This window comes from Triticum dicoccoides, chromosome 4A (genome assembly GCF_002162155.2).
Source record: "Triticum dicoccoides isolate Atlit2015 ecotype Zavitan chromosome 4A, WEW_v2.0, whole genome shotgun sequence".
In the NCBI taxonomy this organism is placed as follows: domain Eukaryota; kingdom Viridiplantae; phylum Streptophyta; class Magnoliopsida; order Poales; family Poaceae; genus Triticum; species Triticum dicoccoides.
This window is the reverse complement of record NC_041386.1, coordinates 295,638,691-295,649,928: the sequence shown is the minus strand read 5'-3', so window position 1 is coordinate 295,649,928 and position 11,238 is coordinate 295,638,691.

Here is an 11,238-nt window from a genome sequence, read left to right as displayed (position 1 = left end):
GAAATTATTCGCTTACATGGTGTGCCAAATACTATTGTTTCAGACCGTGATACTAAATTTCTTAGCCACTTTTGGAGATGTTTATGGGCTAAGTTGGGGACTAAGCTGCTTTTTAGTACTACTTGTCACCCCCAAACTGATGGACAAACTGAAGTAGTCAATAGAACATTGTCTACTATGCTTAGGGCTGTTTTGAAGAATAACAAGAAAATGTGGGAAGAATGCTTGCCTCATATTGAATTTGCTTATAATCGTTCATTGCATTCTACTACTAAGATGTGCCCTTTTGAAATTGTGTATGGTTTCCTACCTCGTGCACCTATTGATTTGTTGCCTCTTCCATCTTCAGAGAAGGTTAATTTTGATGCTAAAGAACGTTCTGAATTGATTTTAAAAATGCATGAGTTAACTAAGAAAAACATTGAGCGTATGAATGCTAAATATAAACTTGCTGGAGATAAGGGTAGAAAACATGTTGTGTTTGCGCCTGGAGATCTTGTTTGGTTACATTTGCGTAAAGATAGATTTCCTAATCTGCGCAAATCAAAGCTAATGCCACGTGCTGATGGTCCTTTTAAGGTGTTAGAGAAAATAAATGATAATGCATATAAACTTGAGCTACCTGTAGATTTTGGGGTTAGTCCCACTTTTAACATTGCAGATTTGAAGCCTTATTTGAGTGAGGAATATGCACTTCCGTCGAGGATGACTTCATTTCAAGAAGGGGAGGATGATGAGGACATCAATACCATTGTTACACCCACAGCCCCTACTGTTACATATACTGGACCAATTACTAGAGCTCGCGCACGCCAATTAAATTACCAGGTACTTTCGTTTCTTGGTAATGATTCTAATGTTCATGAGATTATGATGCTGCCTAAATTGGATACATTTTTTTGCTTACAAATGAAGGGCCTAGCTTGGAGAAGGATGAACATTGGAGCAAGAACACGCATGGAGTTGATGGCATGCGCAAGGGGATCAAGAACGGAGTTACAAGTGATGATTTCAGGACTTTGAAGCCGCCATAAGGAGTGCATGAAGCCTTGGACGAAATATACAAGATGCCACTTCATAATATTCGTCCATAGGCTATTCTAGGTGCTACATCACCTTATTAATGGGCCAAGCCCATGTAATTTCGAAATACTTAAGTATAGGCTATTTTTAGAGTCTGTATGTGTGGGGAAACAAGAGTTAGGGTTGGTTTCGGACCCCACCCTCAAGGGCCACGAAATTCCCCCCTCTTCCTCCATATATACAGCCCTTAGGGCGTCGTTTAGAATTTGGGTTTTGTTTAGATTAAAAGTTCGTCATAGCTGCAACTTCGCGTACTTCGTTTGTGTCCAACGACCAGACCAAGACGTCACAGAACCTCACCTTGATCAATAAAGCTTTCATCTTATATTCGCAATATCCCGATTGCAATCTCAGTTTCTTGCTTGCTCTTCGTTTGCTCGCAGGAAACAGACCCTCGTGGTTAGGTTGATTGTGCTCCGGCGTGGTCAATAACCCTCGGAAGTTGGTTTAGCGATTGCTAAGGCGCGACGTCTCGCACGTTCGTAGTCGGATCGTCAAGGTCGACTCCCACAGAAAACGATAGCCACCATCTCATCGAAACATCGAGACACCTTAGCCTCTATCACACAGACCCAAGACCCTCGCGAGGGGCCAAGCCTCGCGGGGCGGACGACACGGAGCTTCCTCAGGCATGGCCTCATCAGGCTGGCTCGCGAGGAGGCGGAGAGATCAAGGCGGGGTACCTCACGAGGTGCCCGTGACGCAAGCCATGACGACCAAGGGTGCCAGGCGGGCGCCAGCCCGCACAGTGTCCTTCTTTCCTCTTTGGTGCAAAGGGAGCAAGCGCAGGCGAGAGCATCAAGCAAAGGCACCCGTTTCGGTGCAACGAGACCAAGACCAATCCAACGGCAGGGAGGAAGTCATTGTGGAGCCCAAGCCAGCGTCACCACCAGAGCCTTTGGCAGGCGAGGACCAACTTTAGTCAGGATAAGTGTACCAGATGTTCCCCTTCAAAGTGGCCAATTGTTGGCGCCCTTCCTGCTCATATTTGGGAAGAGGCCCAGGGCCTTTGCCTATAAATAGGACTAGCCACCCACAAGGTAGAGGAGATCGGATCGCAATCGAGAAGAGAGAGAGAAAAGGGTGACTGAACTCCTCCTAGCAGTTCGTCGCCCCAGCCAAGAACAGACCCTCACGAGGCTGTTCTTCCTTGTATTGCTCATCATCATTAGCCCAAGAGGCAATCCACCACACCACACACTGGAGTAGGGTATTACACCACAACGGTGGCCCGAACCAGTATAAACCTTGTGTCTCTTGTGTTGTTCTTTCCATAGCTTAGATCTTAGGGAGGCGGAGGGGTGCAGGTAGGTAGAAGGCGAAATCTCCGCGCGCACCCCAGTGTTCGAACCTCAAGGGTCTGCCGGAACCCGAAATCAGACATTTGGCGCGCCAGGTAGGGGTGCGCCGGAATTCGTCTTCCACCACCCCGTTCTCCTCCGACCATCGCGTCCATGTCTGACGCTCGTCGGGCCCGCGCCGAGCGCCGGGCCGCTCTCGCCTCCCGCGTCGCCCAGACGGCTCCTGTCGGCGGGCGTCCTCGCCGTTCCCCGTCACCTGCCGTCAACGCCGCCACCGGCCCGGCGGGCGACGAGCAGCAAGCGTCGTCTCAGCATCCGTCCATGCGGCTAGACGGCCGCATCGCTACTCCCTCGCTCACCCCAGCTGGTTCTTCGTCCCGCGCGCTCCGTGCACCCATGGAGGCTCGAGCTGCGCTCATCGCGGCAAACGAGCTCCTGCGCTACCGTCCCGTCCACAACGTCTACGAAGAATGGCTCGACCGCGTCACCGAGCTCGTCTGCGCCACAGGGGGCTCTCCTGCACCGTCCGTTCCGCTGAACCGCACCCCGCCCCGCGCGGGTGACGAAGCTCCGGGGGCGCCCCAGCCGCCTCCTCCTTAAGAAGGCGCCATGGCTCCAAGGCGCGTGGCCCCTGGGCGGAACCCGCTCCGTCAGGTGCCAGCGCGGCAAGAGCAGAGCTGCCAAGAAGTCCCTCACCTGCAAGAAGCTGCCCGGGCGCTCCCTGCTCCAGCACGCCGCGACCATGCTCCTGCTCCCGCACATCAAGACCCCGCGCTGCTCCCAGCTGCAGCGCGTGGGGACATGCAAGACCAAGCTCTCCGTCACCCAAGGCCTCTCATGGCCACAGCAGGCTGCCGTGCCTTCACCATCGAGCTACGCAGCATCGCGTGGCCCGGCAAGTTCAAGCCAGACCTGCCTCCTCGTTACGACGGCACGGCCGACCCTGCGGAGTTCCTCCAGCTCTATGAGCTGGGCATCGAAGCTGCCAACAGAGACGAGAAGGTCATGGCGAACTGGTTTCCCATGGCGCTCAAGGACGAGGCCCGCACCTGGCTCCTGAACCTGGCTCCAGGCACGATCTCCTCCTGGGACGAGATGCGCACCCACTTCATCGCCAACTTCCAAGGTACTTGCGACCGGCCACCGGCCGTGAGCGACATGCGCCGCATCAAGCAACAACCCGGAGAGACCCTGTAGTAGTACATCCAGCGCTTCAATAACGCACGCCTCAAGATTCCCAAGGTGACCGAGGAGGCCATCATCTCAGCCTTCTCCGACGGCGTGCGCGATGTCAAGATGAAGGAGGAGCTGGCGATGCATGAAGACCTGTGCACTTCTTTGGAGTTGTTCAACTTGCCAACCAAGTGCGCCAGGGCTGAAGAAGGGCGTCTCTCCCTCCTCGAGTTGCCTGCCGCAGACCCAGAAGAGAAGAAGCCCAAGGCCAAGGATGTGAAGCGCAAGGGGGCTGCCGTGCTCGCGGCAGAACCAGACACCAAGCGGGGCAGAGATCAGCCCGAATCTTCCAAGGGCAGTCGGTACTGTGTGTACCACGACCTCCACACCCACAACACCAACGAATGTCAAGAGCTCCGAGCCGTGCGAGAAGGAAGGATTGGCCGTCGCCCGACCGCGGTGACCGGGGCTATGGTCGAGGAGGAGGAAGGAACGCAGGACGCTGGGAAGACCGCTGCCCGCGCCAAGGGTGGCGCGATCGACCTCGCGAGGATCGCTGGCAAGACCCGCCTCGCGAGGGAGACTGGAGGGATCAGCCTCGCGAGAATCGCCCGCAAGGCAACGCAGGCCTCCCTCCGCTACCGTCGCAGCCAAGGAGAAACGAGGACCGCCATCAGGACGAGGGGGCTGGGGGCTTTCAGGAGCCGCGCGCGATCGCCTGCATCCTGGGCTCTCAACGCATCTTCAAGCAGTTCGCCCGCGAAGTGAATGCAGTCCTCCCCAAGCTCGAAGCCACGTGCCCTCTCAGGTGGTCGGCGTGCGCCATCATGTTCAGCTCAGCAGATCAGCTCAAGTATGCAGCCACAGCCGGAGTCCTCCCGATGCTTTGTTCCCCAATCATCAGCAACGTGGTGGTCACCAGGACCCTCATCGATGGCGGGGCAGGGCTCAACGTCATGTCCGTGGAAACATTCAACCATCTCCAAGTGCCCTACAACCAGCTTCAGCCAACCAAGCCTTTCTTCGGAGTCACTGACGGCTCCACGGTCCCGATTGGGCAGGTCCGCCTCCCTGTCACCTTCGGGGCACGCGACAACTACCGCACCAAGCTCATCGACTTCGACGTCGCCCACATTCGCCTGCCGTACAACGCCATCCTTGGGTACCCAGCGCTGGCCAAGTTCATGGCCGTAACTCACCACGGCTACAACGTCCTCAAGGTGCCAGGAAGTGGCGGAGTCATCACGGTGCCCTGTGAAGAGAAGGACGCGGTGTGTTCCCTGGAACGAGCCTTTCAGGCCGCATCACTGGAAGACCCGGATCCCGGAAGCAGGAGGCTTCCCGAGACCGCCCCCAAGAAGAAGAAGACATCGTCCGGCCCGGCCCCTCGGGAGGCAGGCCCCTCAGGGCCCGCGCCTGCCCAGGGGGAACCTCCTTCCATCGCATAGGAAAGCGCGCCCGGTGCCCTCCTTAGGCAGGGCTCAGGGGCTCTCCCCTGGAGGGCCACCGACCTAGCTAAGGTCACGAGGGAGGCGCTTGGGCACCACACGGAGGCGTGTTTCGAAGCACGTTTCCCTCAAGAAGGAGTAAGGCAAGGAGAGCCAGACCCTCAGGAGTTCGTCAGCAAGGCCATTCAGGAGCTACAGGAGTCAAGAGTCATGAAAGGCGGCCGCCGCCTACCAGCTGTGGCTCCCCATCCAGGCGAGGATGGTGGGCTGCGCGTCTGCATCGACATACCAGGGCTCAATCGAGTCGCCTCTCTGGAGCGCCTCTGGCCCTCGCGAGTGGGGCGCTGCGAAGGTCCACCCCACAGCTACGTTCGCATGCCTTACGGCTTGCCGAACGCGGCTGCCACGTACCAGCGCCTCATGAGGGGTATCATGGAGGCTCAAGAGGCCAGGCGTTCCGTAGCCCTGGCGGAGATGGAGATGGTCCGCGAGGAGCCACCAGCGCCTCCGGAGCCTCCCGAGGGCCCCTGGGCCTGGGGGCTCGTGAGGATCGGCTTCCGCAGCCCATCAAGTCTACTACACCAACACTCCTTCGTCCTCAACATCATCAGGTGACATCTTTCAAGTCTCATTTCCAGCTGGGAGCGCCCCCCCAGGGCTGCATTATTCCTAGGCCACGTGGGTCCGTCCCTGCGGCATGTATCCCTTTTATTTCATGTTGTTAGCTTACTTTGTTGGGGGTGCCCCACGGACTGCATCATCCCCAAGTCGCTCGGGCCTGACCCAGTGATGTCCGCCTTCCCAGCATCTATTTGAATGAATCCACTCCTTCACGGCTAATGTGTTTGACCTAGTTACCCGCTCAACTGACGCCAACTGATGGAGCTGCTCCCAAACGGCACGACGCTTGCGCATGGGTTCGTCCCTGCAATGCCAACAAACCTGAATGGCTGAGCTCTGGCCGCGGCAGCCCCGCATGGCGCCAGCTCATCAAGCCTTCAGTGCCTCATCGCCCCTCGGAAGCAACCAATGACTGACTGTCAATTGTCATGGCAACCCCTCGTTCTTTCTATGATGGGTCTACAGGATCTCCTAAAGGAGCTGCGTCAGGCGAGGCCCTTGCGGTGTCTCCTTCACTCTCATCCGCGTGAACCGCTTGCACGTTAAAGGGGGGGTGCCTGAGCATCGCGACTCAGGGCTCCTACTGGCTCTCCAGCCCTCACCCTTTGGCCTTGTCCACGGCATCGCGACCTGGCATACCAGTGATGGCTGAGACTCGCTCGAGGGCCGGGACCCGAGGACGTAGAGCAGAAAGGGGAGCAAAGGCGAGAGGGGAGGGACACGCGAGGACCTCGCCGAGCAACCTCACGCCTGCCGATGCACGGACCCGGCGACACACCAGAGAGCGTCCCCTGATTCTCGAGATAAGTCACCACCCGGAAGCACCAGCTACCGTGGCACCATCCCCGCACCTAATGCAATCCCGTGTTAGCGACGCCGCTCTCCTTTCTCACCGAACGACGGCTGCTTGAGCGCCAAAGGGGACCTCCTGAGCATCATGACTCAGGGGCTCTTACCGGACCCCGGGTCGCTCACCTCCTGGCCTTGACCACGGCATTGCGACCTGGCATACCAGAGATGGCTGAAGCCGCCTTGGGACTGGGACCTGTTGGCGCAGAGCACTAAGCCCTCGTGAGGTTCGAAAGGGAGAACTGAGCTAAGACGGAATGAGCAACTCGCACAATTCTACGACAAGGGTTATATTAACAAAACAGGATCACAGGCACCTTACAAGCCCCCACGGGACGCGTCTTTGATTCCTCGCAGGGAACAGATCCTAAAAGGACGCTAACTACACGCGCCCCTGCAAAATACGCCATCATCAACAGTGGGCCGTCAAGCACCGGCGCCAACCCCATCCAGATCAGAGTCGGCGACGGCCTGACGAGCCCGCCCCGCTCCAGGAGCGGCGCCGACTCGGGGGCTCGCAGCTATCGTCGCTCGTCTCCGGAGTCGCGAAGAGCTCACCGGAGTCGCTGGAACCTCCGACGCCTCCGCCGCCTGAAGAGCCGCCAAGGGAGCGGTCAGCGGGCCCAGTCCTCACCGTAGCAGGGTCCCAACCACCTCTCCCGGGGCAGCACTCCAGCCGGCGGCCGTTCACATCGAAGACCTTGAAGAACATCACCGAAGCACCATCGAACTCCAAGTGGATCGCGAAGGTGCCTCTTGTCCTGCAGACCCGGGCGATTTCGCTCCAGCCTCGAGTCATGAAGACCTCGCCCGGGGCAACGACCGCGACCTCTGCCTCGGTCGCGAGGGTGCTGCAGCCGGCGTGCTGCAGCCAAAGCTCCAGGAGTTCTCCCTGCGGGTTGATGGAGGTGAAGAAGGGAGGAAGGCGAATCCAAGACTGAGGAGGCATGGCGGCATGGAGCACGAACTCTCGGGAGGAGCCCTCGGTGTGGACCCCAGGGGGGACGACCCACACCTTCGTGACCCGTCAGCGCCGACGGTGGCGCCGCCCGTGGCGATCGGCATCGACTCCTTCAGAGCCCTAGATGTGGGCGTACAAGGGAAGTGGGAACCCCAGCGGTGGCCGCTCGCACCAGGGCCTCGACACCACCTGATGGGCCCCTCGTCTCGGCCGCGGAGGGCGAGCCGTTCCTTCGGCGGGAGCGGGTCTGGTTCCTCTCGGGGAGCCTTTCCCTTCTCTGTCGTCGACAACCGGCGGATCGGAGCCATCGCAGCAAGAGGGAGCAAGGACCGGGAAGAAGGAGAAGCAAGAAGGGATGGACTAGAAGGGCGCTCGTCGTTCCGTACTTATGGCCGGCGAAGGCCAACCGCCGACCTCCACGATCGCAGGTAATCATGATCCGCTTTGCATGCAGGGACTTGTCCAATCCGTGCAGTTGCCGAGGCGCCATGGGGAAGTGGAGACGCCCACGTCCAATCAATCTCCATGCGGCACCCAAGGCCACAGGCTGTTAGGGCCCGCGGTGCTTCGCTCTTGCCCTTTCGCCTCCCTGCACGGCCAAGTCCGGGCGCGCCTTGGGCCCGGGGGCTACTGTCGGCGTTCTGGGAACGGGGGTCCCCGGACTTGCCTGCCTGCAGCCTGCGGCGTGGCTCAAAGGGGGGCCCAACACGGCCCATCTTCATCAACACAGACCCAAGACCCTCGCGAGGGGCCAAGCCTCGTGGGGCAGACGATACGGAGCTTCCTCAGGCACGGCCTCATCAGGCTGGCTCGCGAGGAGGCGGAGAGATCAAGGCGGGGTACCTCACGAGGTGCCCGTGACGCAAGCCATGACGAGCAAGGGTGCCAGGCGGGCGCCAGCCCGCGCAGTGTCCTTCTTTCCTCTTTGGTGCAAAGGGAGCAAGCGCAGGCGAGAGCATCAAGCAAAGGCACCCGTTTCGGTGCAACGAGACCAAGACCAGTCCAACGGCAGGGAGAAAGTCATTGTGGAGCCCAAGCCAGCATCACCACCAGAGCCTTTGGCAGGCGAGGACCAACTTTAGTCAGGATAAGTGTACCAGATGTTCCCCTTCAAAGTGGCCAATTGTTGGCGCCCTTCCCGCTCAATATTTGGGAAGAGGCCCAGGGCCTTTTCCTATAAATAGGACTAGCCACCCACAAGGTAGGGGAGATCGGATCGCAATCGAAAAGAGAGAGAGAGAGAAGGGTGACTGAACTCCTCCTAGCAGTTCGTCGCCCCAGCCAAGAACAGACCCTCGCGAGGTTGTTCTTCCTTGTATTGCTCATCATCATCAGCCCAAGAGGCAATCCACCACACCACACACTGGAGTAGGGTATTACACCACAACGGTGGCCCGAACCAGTATAAACCCTGTGTCTATTGTGATGTTCTTTCCATAGCTTAGATCTTAGCGAGGCGGAGGGGTGCAGGTAGGTAGAAGGCGAAATCTCCGCGCACACCCCAGTGTTCGAACCTCAAGGGTCTGCCAGAACCCGAAATCTGACACCTTCACCATAATCCACCTCGGTCATGTCATTGATGAGGACATGGCTACCACAGTTACACCCGTATCCCCTGCTGTTTTACCTCTTGGAATAGTTGCTAGAGCTCATATACGCCAATTAAATTATCAGGTACTTTTGTTTCTTGATAATGTTTCTAGTGTTCATGAGAATATGATGCTGCCTAACTTAGATACATTTGTGTTGCTTGCTATTGAAGGGCCTAGCACGGACAAGAAGGTTGAACATTGGAGCATGGTCAAGCACGGAGATGAAGGTGCGTGCAAAGAAAACAAGAACGGAGGTTCAAGTGGAGATTTCCGGACTTTGAAGCCACCATGATGACATACAAGAATATGGACGAAATATACAAGATGGCCTTCCATAAATTTCGTCCATAGCTTATTATTGGTGTTGCGCCACCTTATTTTGGGCCAGGCCCATGTAATCTATTTTTAGAGTCCATATTGTAGGGGAAATGACTTAGGAGGTGTTTTAGTCCCACCTTGCCAAGGATGGACAAAATCCCCTCTCTTTTCCCTATAAATATAGCCGTTAAGGCATCATTTAGACGGGGGATTTGTTTAGTTAAAAGTTAGCCATTGCAACTTCGTGTACTTCGTTTGTGTCCAACGACCAGACCAAGACCGCTTACGGATCCCCACCATTATCAATACTTCATATATATTCACAATATTCAGATTGCTTTATCATATTCTTGCTCGTTCTTCAATTGCTTGCAGGAATAGACCTTCGTGATCAGGCTGGCCGTGCTTCCGGCATCGTCAGTAACCTCAGGTGATTGGTTTAGCAATTGCTAAGGCGCAACGTCGTGCACGTTTGTAGTCGGATCGTGAAAGTCGTCTCCACCAAATCGATAGTTATCATCTCATCAAAAGATCGGGACCCTCGCCTCTATCAATCGTAGCGGTGCTTAGGCAAAGCCCTGCATCGGTAGCTTCATCAACACCGTCATCACGCCGTCGTGCTGACGGAACTCTCCCTCGAAGCTCTACTGGATCGTGAGTTCGTGGGACGTCACCGAGCTGAACATGTATCGGAGAGGTATCTCTGGGCCCTCTCGGTAATGCACATCACTATAAGCCTTGCAAGAAATATGACTAATGAGTTAGTTACGGGATGCTGCATTACGGAACGAGTAAAGAGACTTGCCGGTAACGAGATTGAACTACGTATGATGATACCGACGATCGAATCTCGGGCAAGTAACATACCGATGACAAAGGGAATAACGTATGTTGTTATGCGGTTTGACCGATAAAGATCTACGTAGAATATGTAGGAGCCAATATGAGCATCCAGGTTCTGCTATCCGTTATTGGCCGGAGATATGTCTCGGTCATGTCTACATAGTTCTCGAACCCGTAGGGTCCGCACGCTTAACGTTCAATGAGGATTTGTATTATGAGTTATCTGTTTTGGTGACTGAAGTTTGTTCGGAGTCTCGGGTGAGATCACGGACATGACGAGGAGTCTCGAAATGGTCGAGATATAAAAATTGATATATTGGACGAAGGTATTCGAACACCGAAAAGGTTTCGGGGAGTTTTGGATATTTATCGAGGAACCGAGGGGTTACCGGAACCCCCGGGGAAGTTATGGGCCCTGATGGGCCATGAGGGAGTAGGAGAGGCAGGCCACAAGGTGCCCCCCCCCCCCAAGGCAGTCCGTATTGGACTAGGGGGAGGAGGCGCAGCCCCTCTTTCCTTTCCCTTTCCCTCTCATTCCCTCCTTCCCCCTCTTAGAATAGGAAAGGGAATCCAACTAGGATTGGGAATCCTAGTTGGACTCCCCCCTTGCCCTCCTTGGCCGCCGGCCTCCTCCTCCCCCTCCTTTATATACGTGGTCAGGGGCACTCCAAAGGACAACAATTGTTTCTTAGCCGTGTGTGGTGCCCCCTCCACAGTTACCACCTCGGTCATATTGTCGTAGTGCTTAGGCGAAGCCCTGCGCGGATCACATCACCAACACCGTCGCCACGCCGTCGTGCTGACGGAACTCTCCCTCAACCCTCTACTGGATCAATAGCTCGAGGGACGTCATCGTGCTGAACGTGTGCTGAACACAAAGGTGTCGTATGTTCGGTACTTGGATCGGTTGGATCGTGAAGATGTTCGACTACATCAACCGTGTCACTAAACGCTTCCGCTTTCGGTCTACGAGGGTACATGGACACACTCTCCCGTCTCGTTGCTATGCATCTCCTAAATAGATCTTGCGTGATCGTAGAATTTTTTTT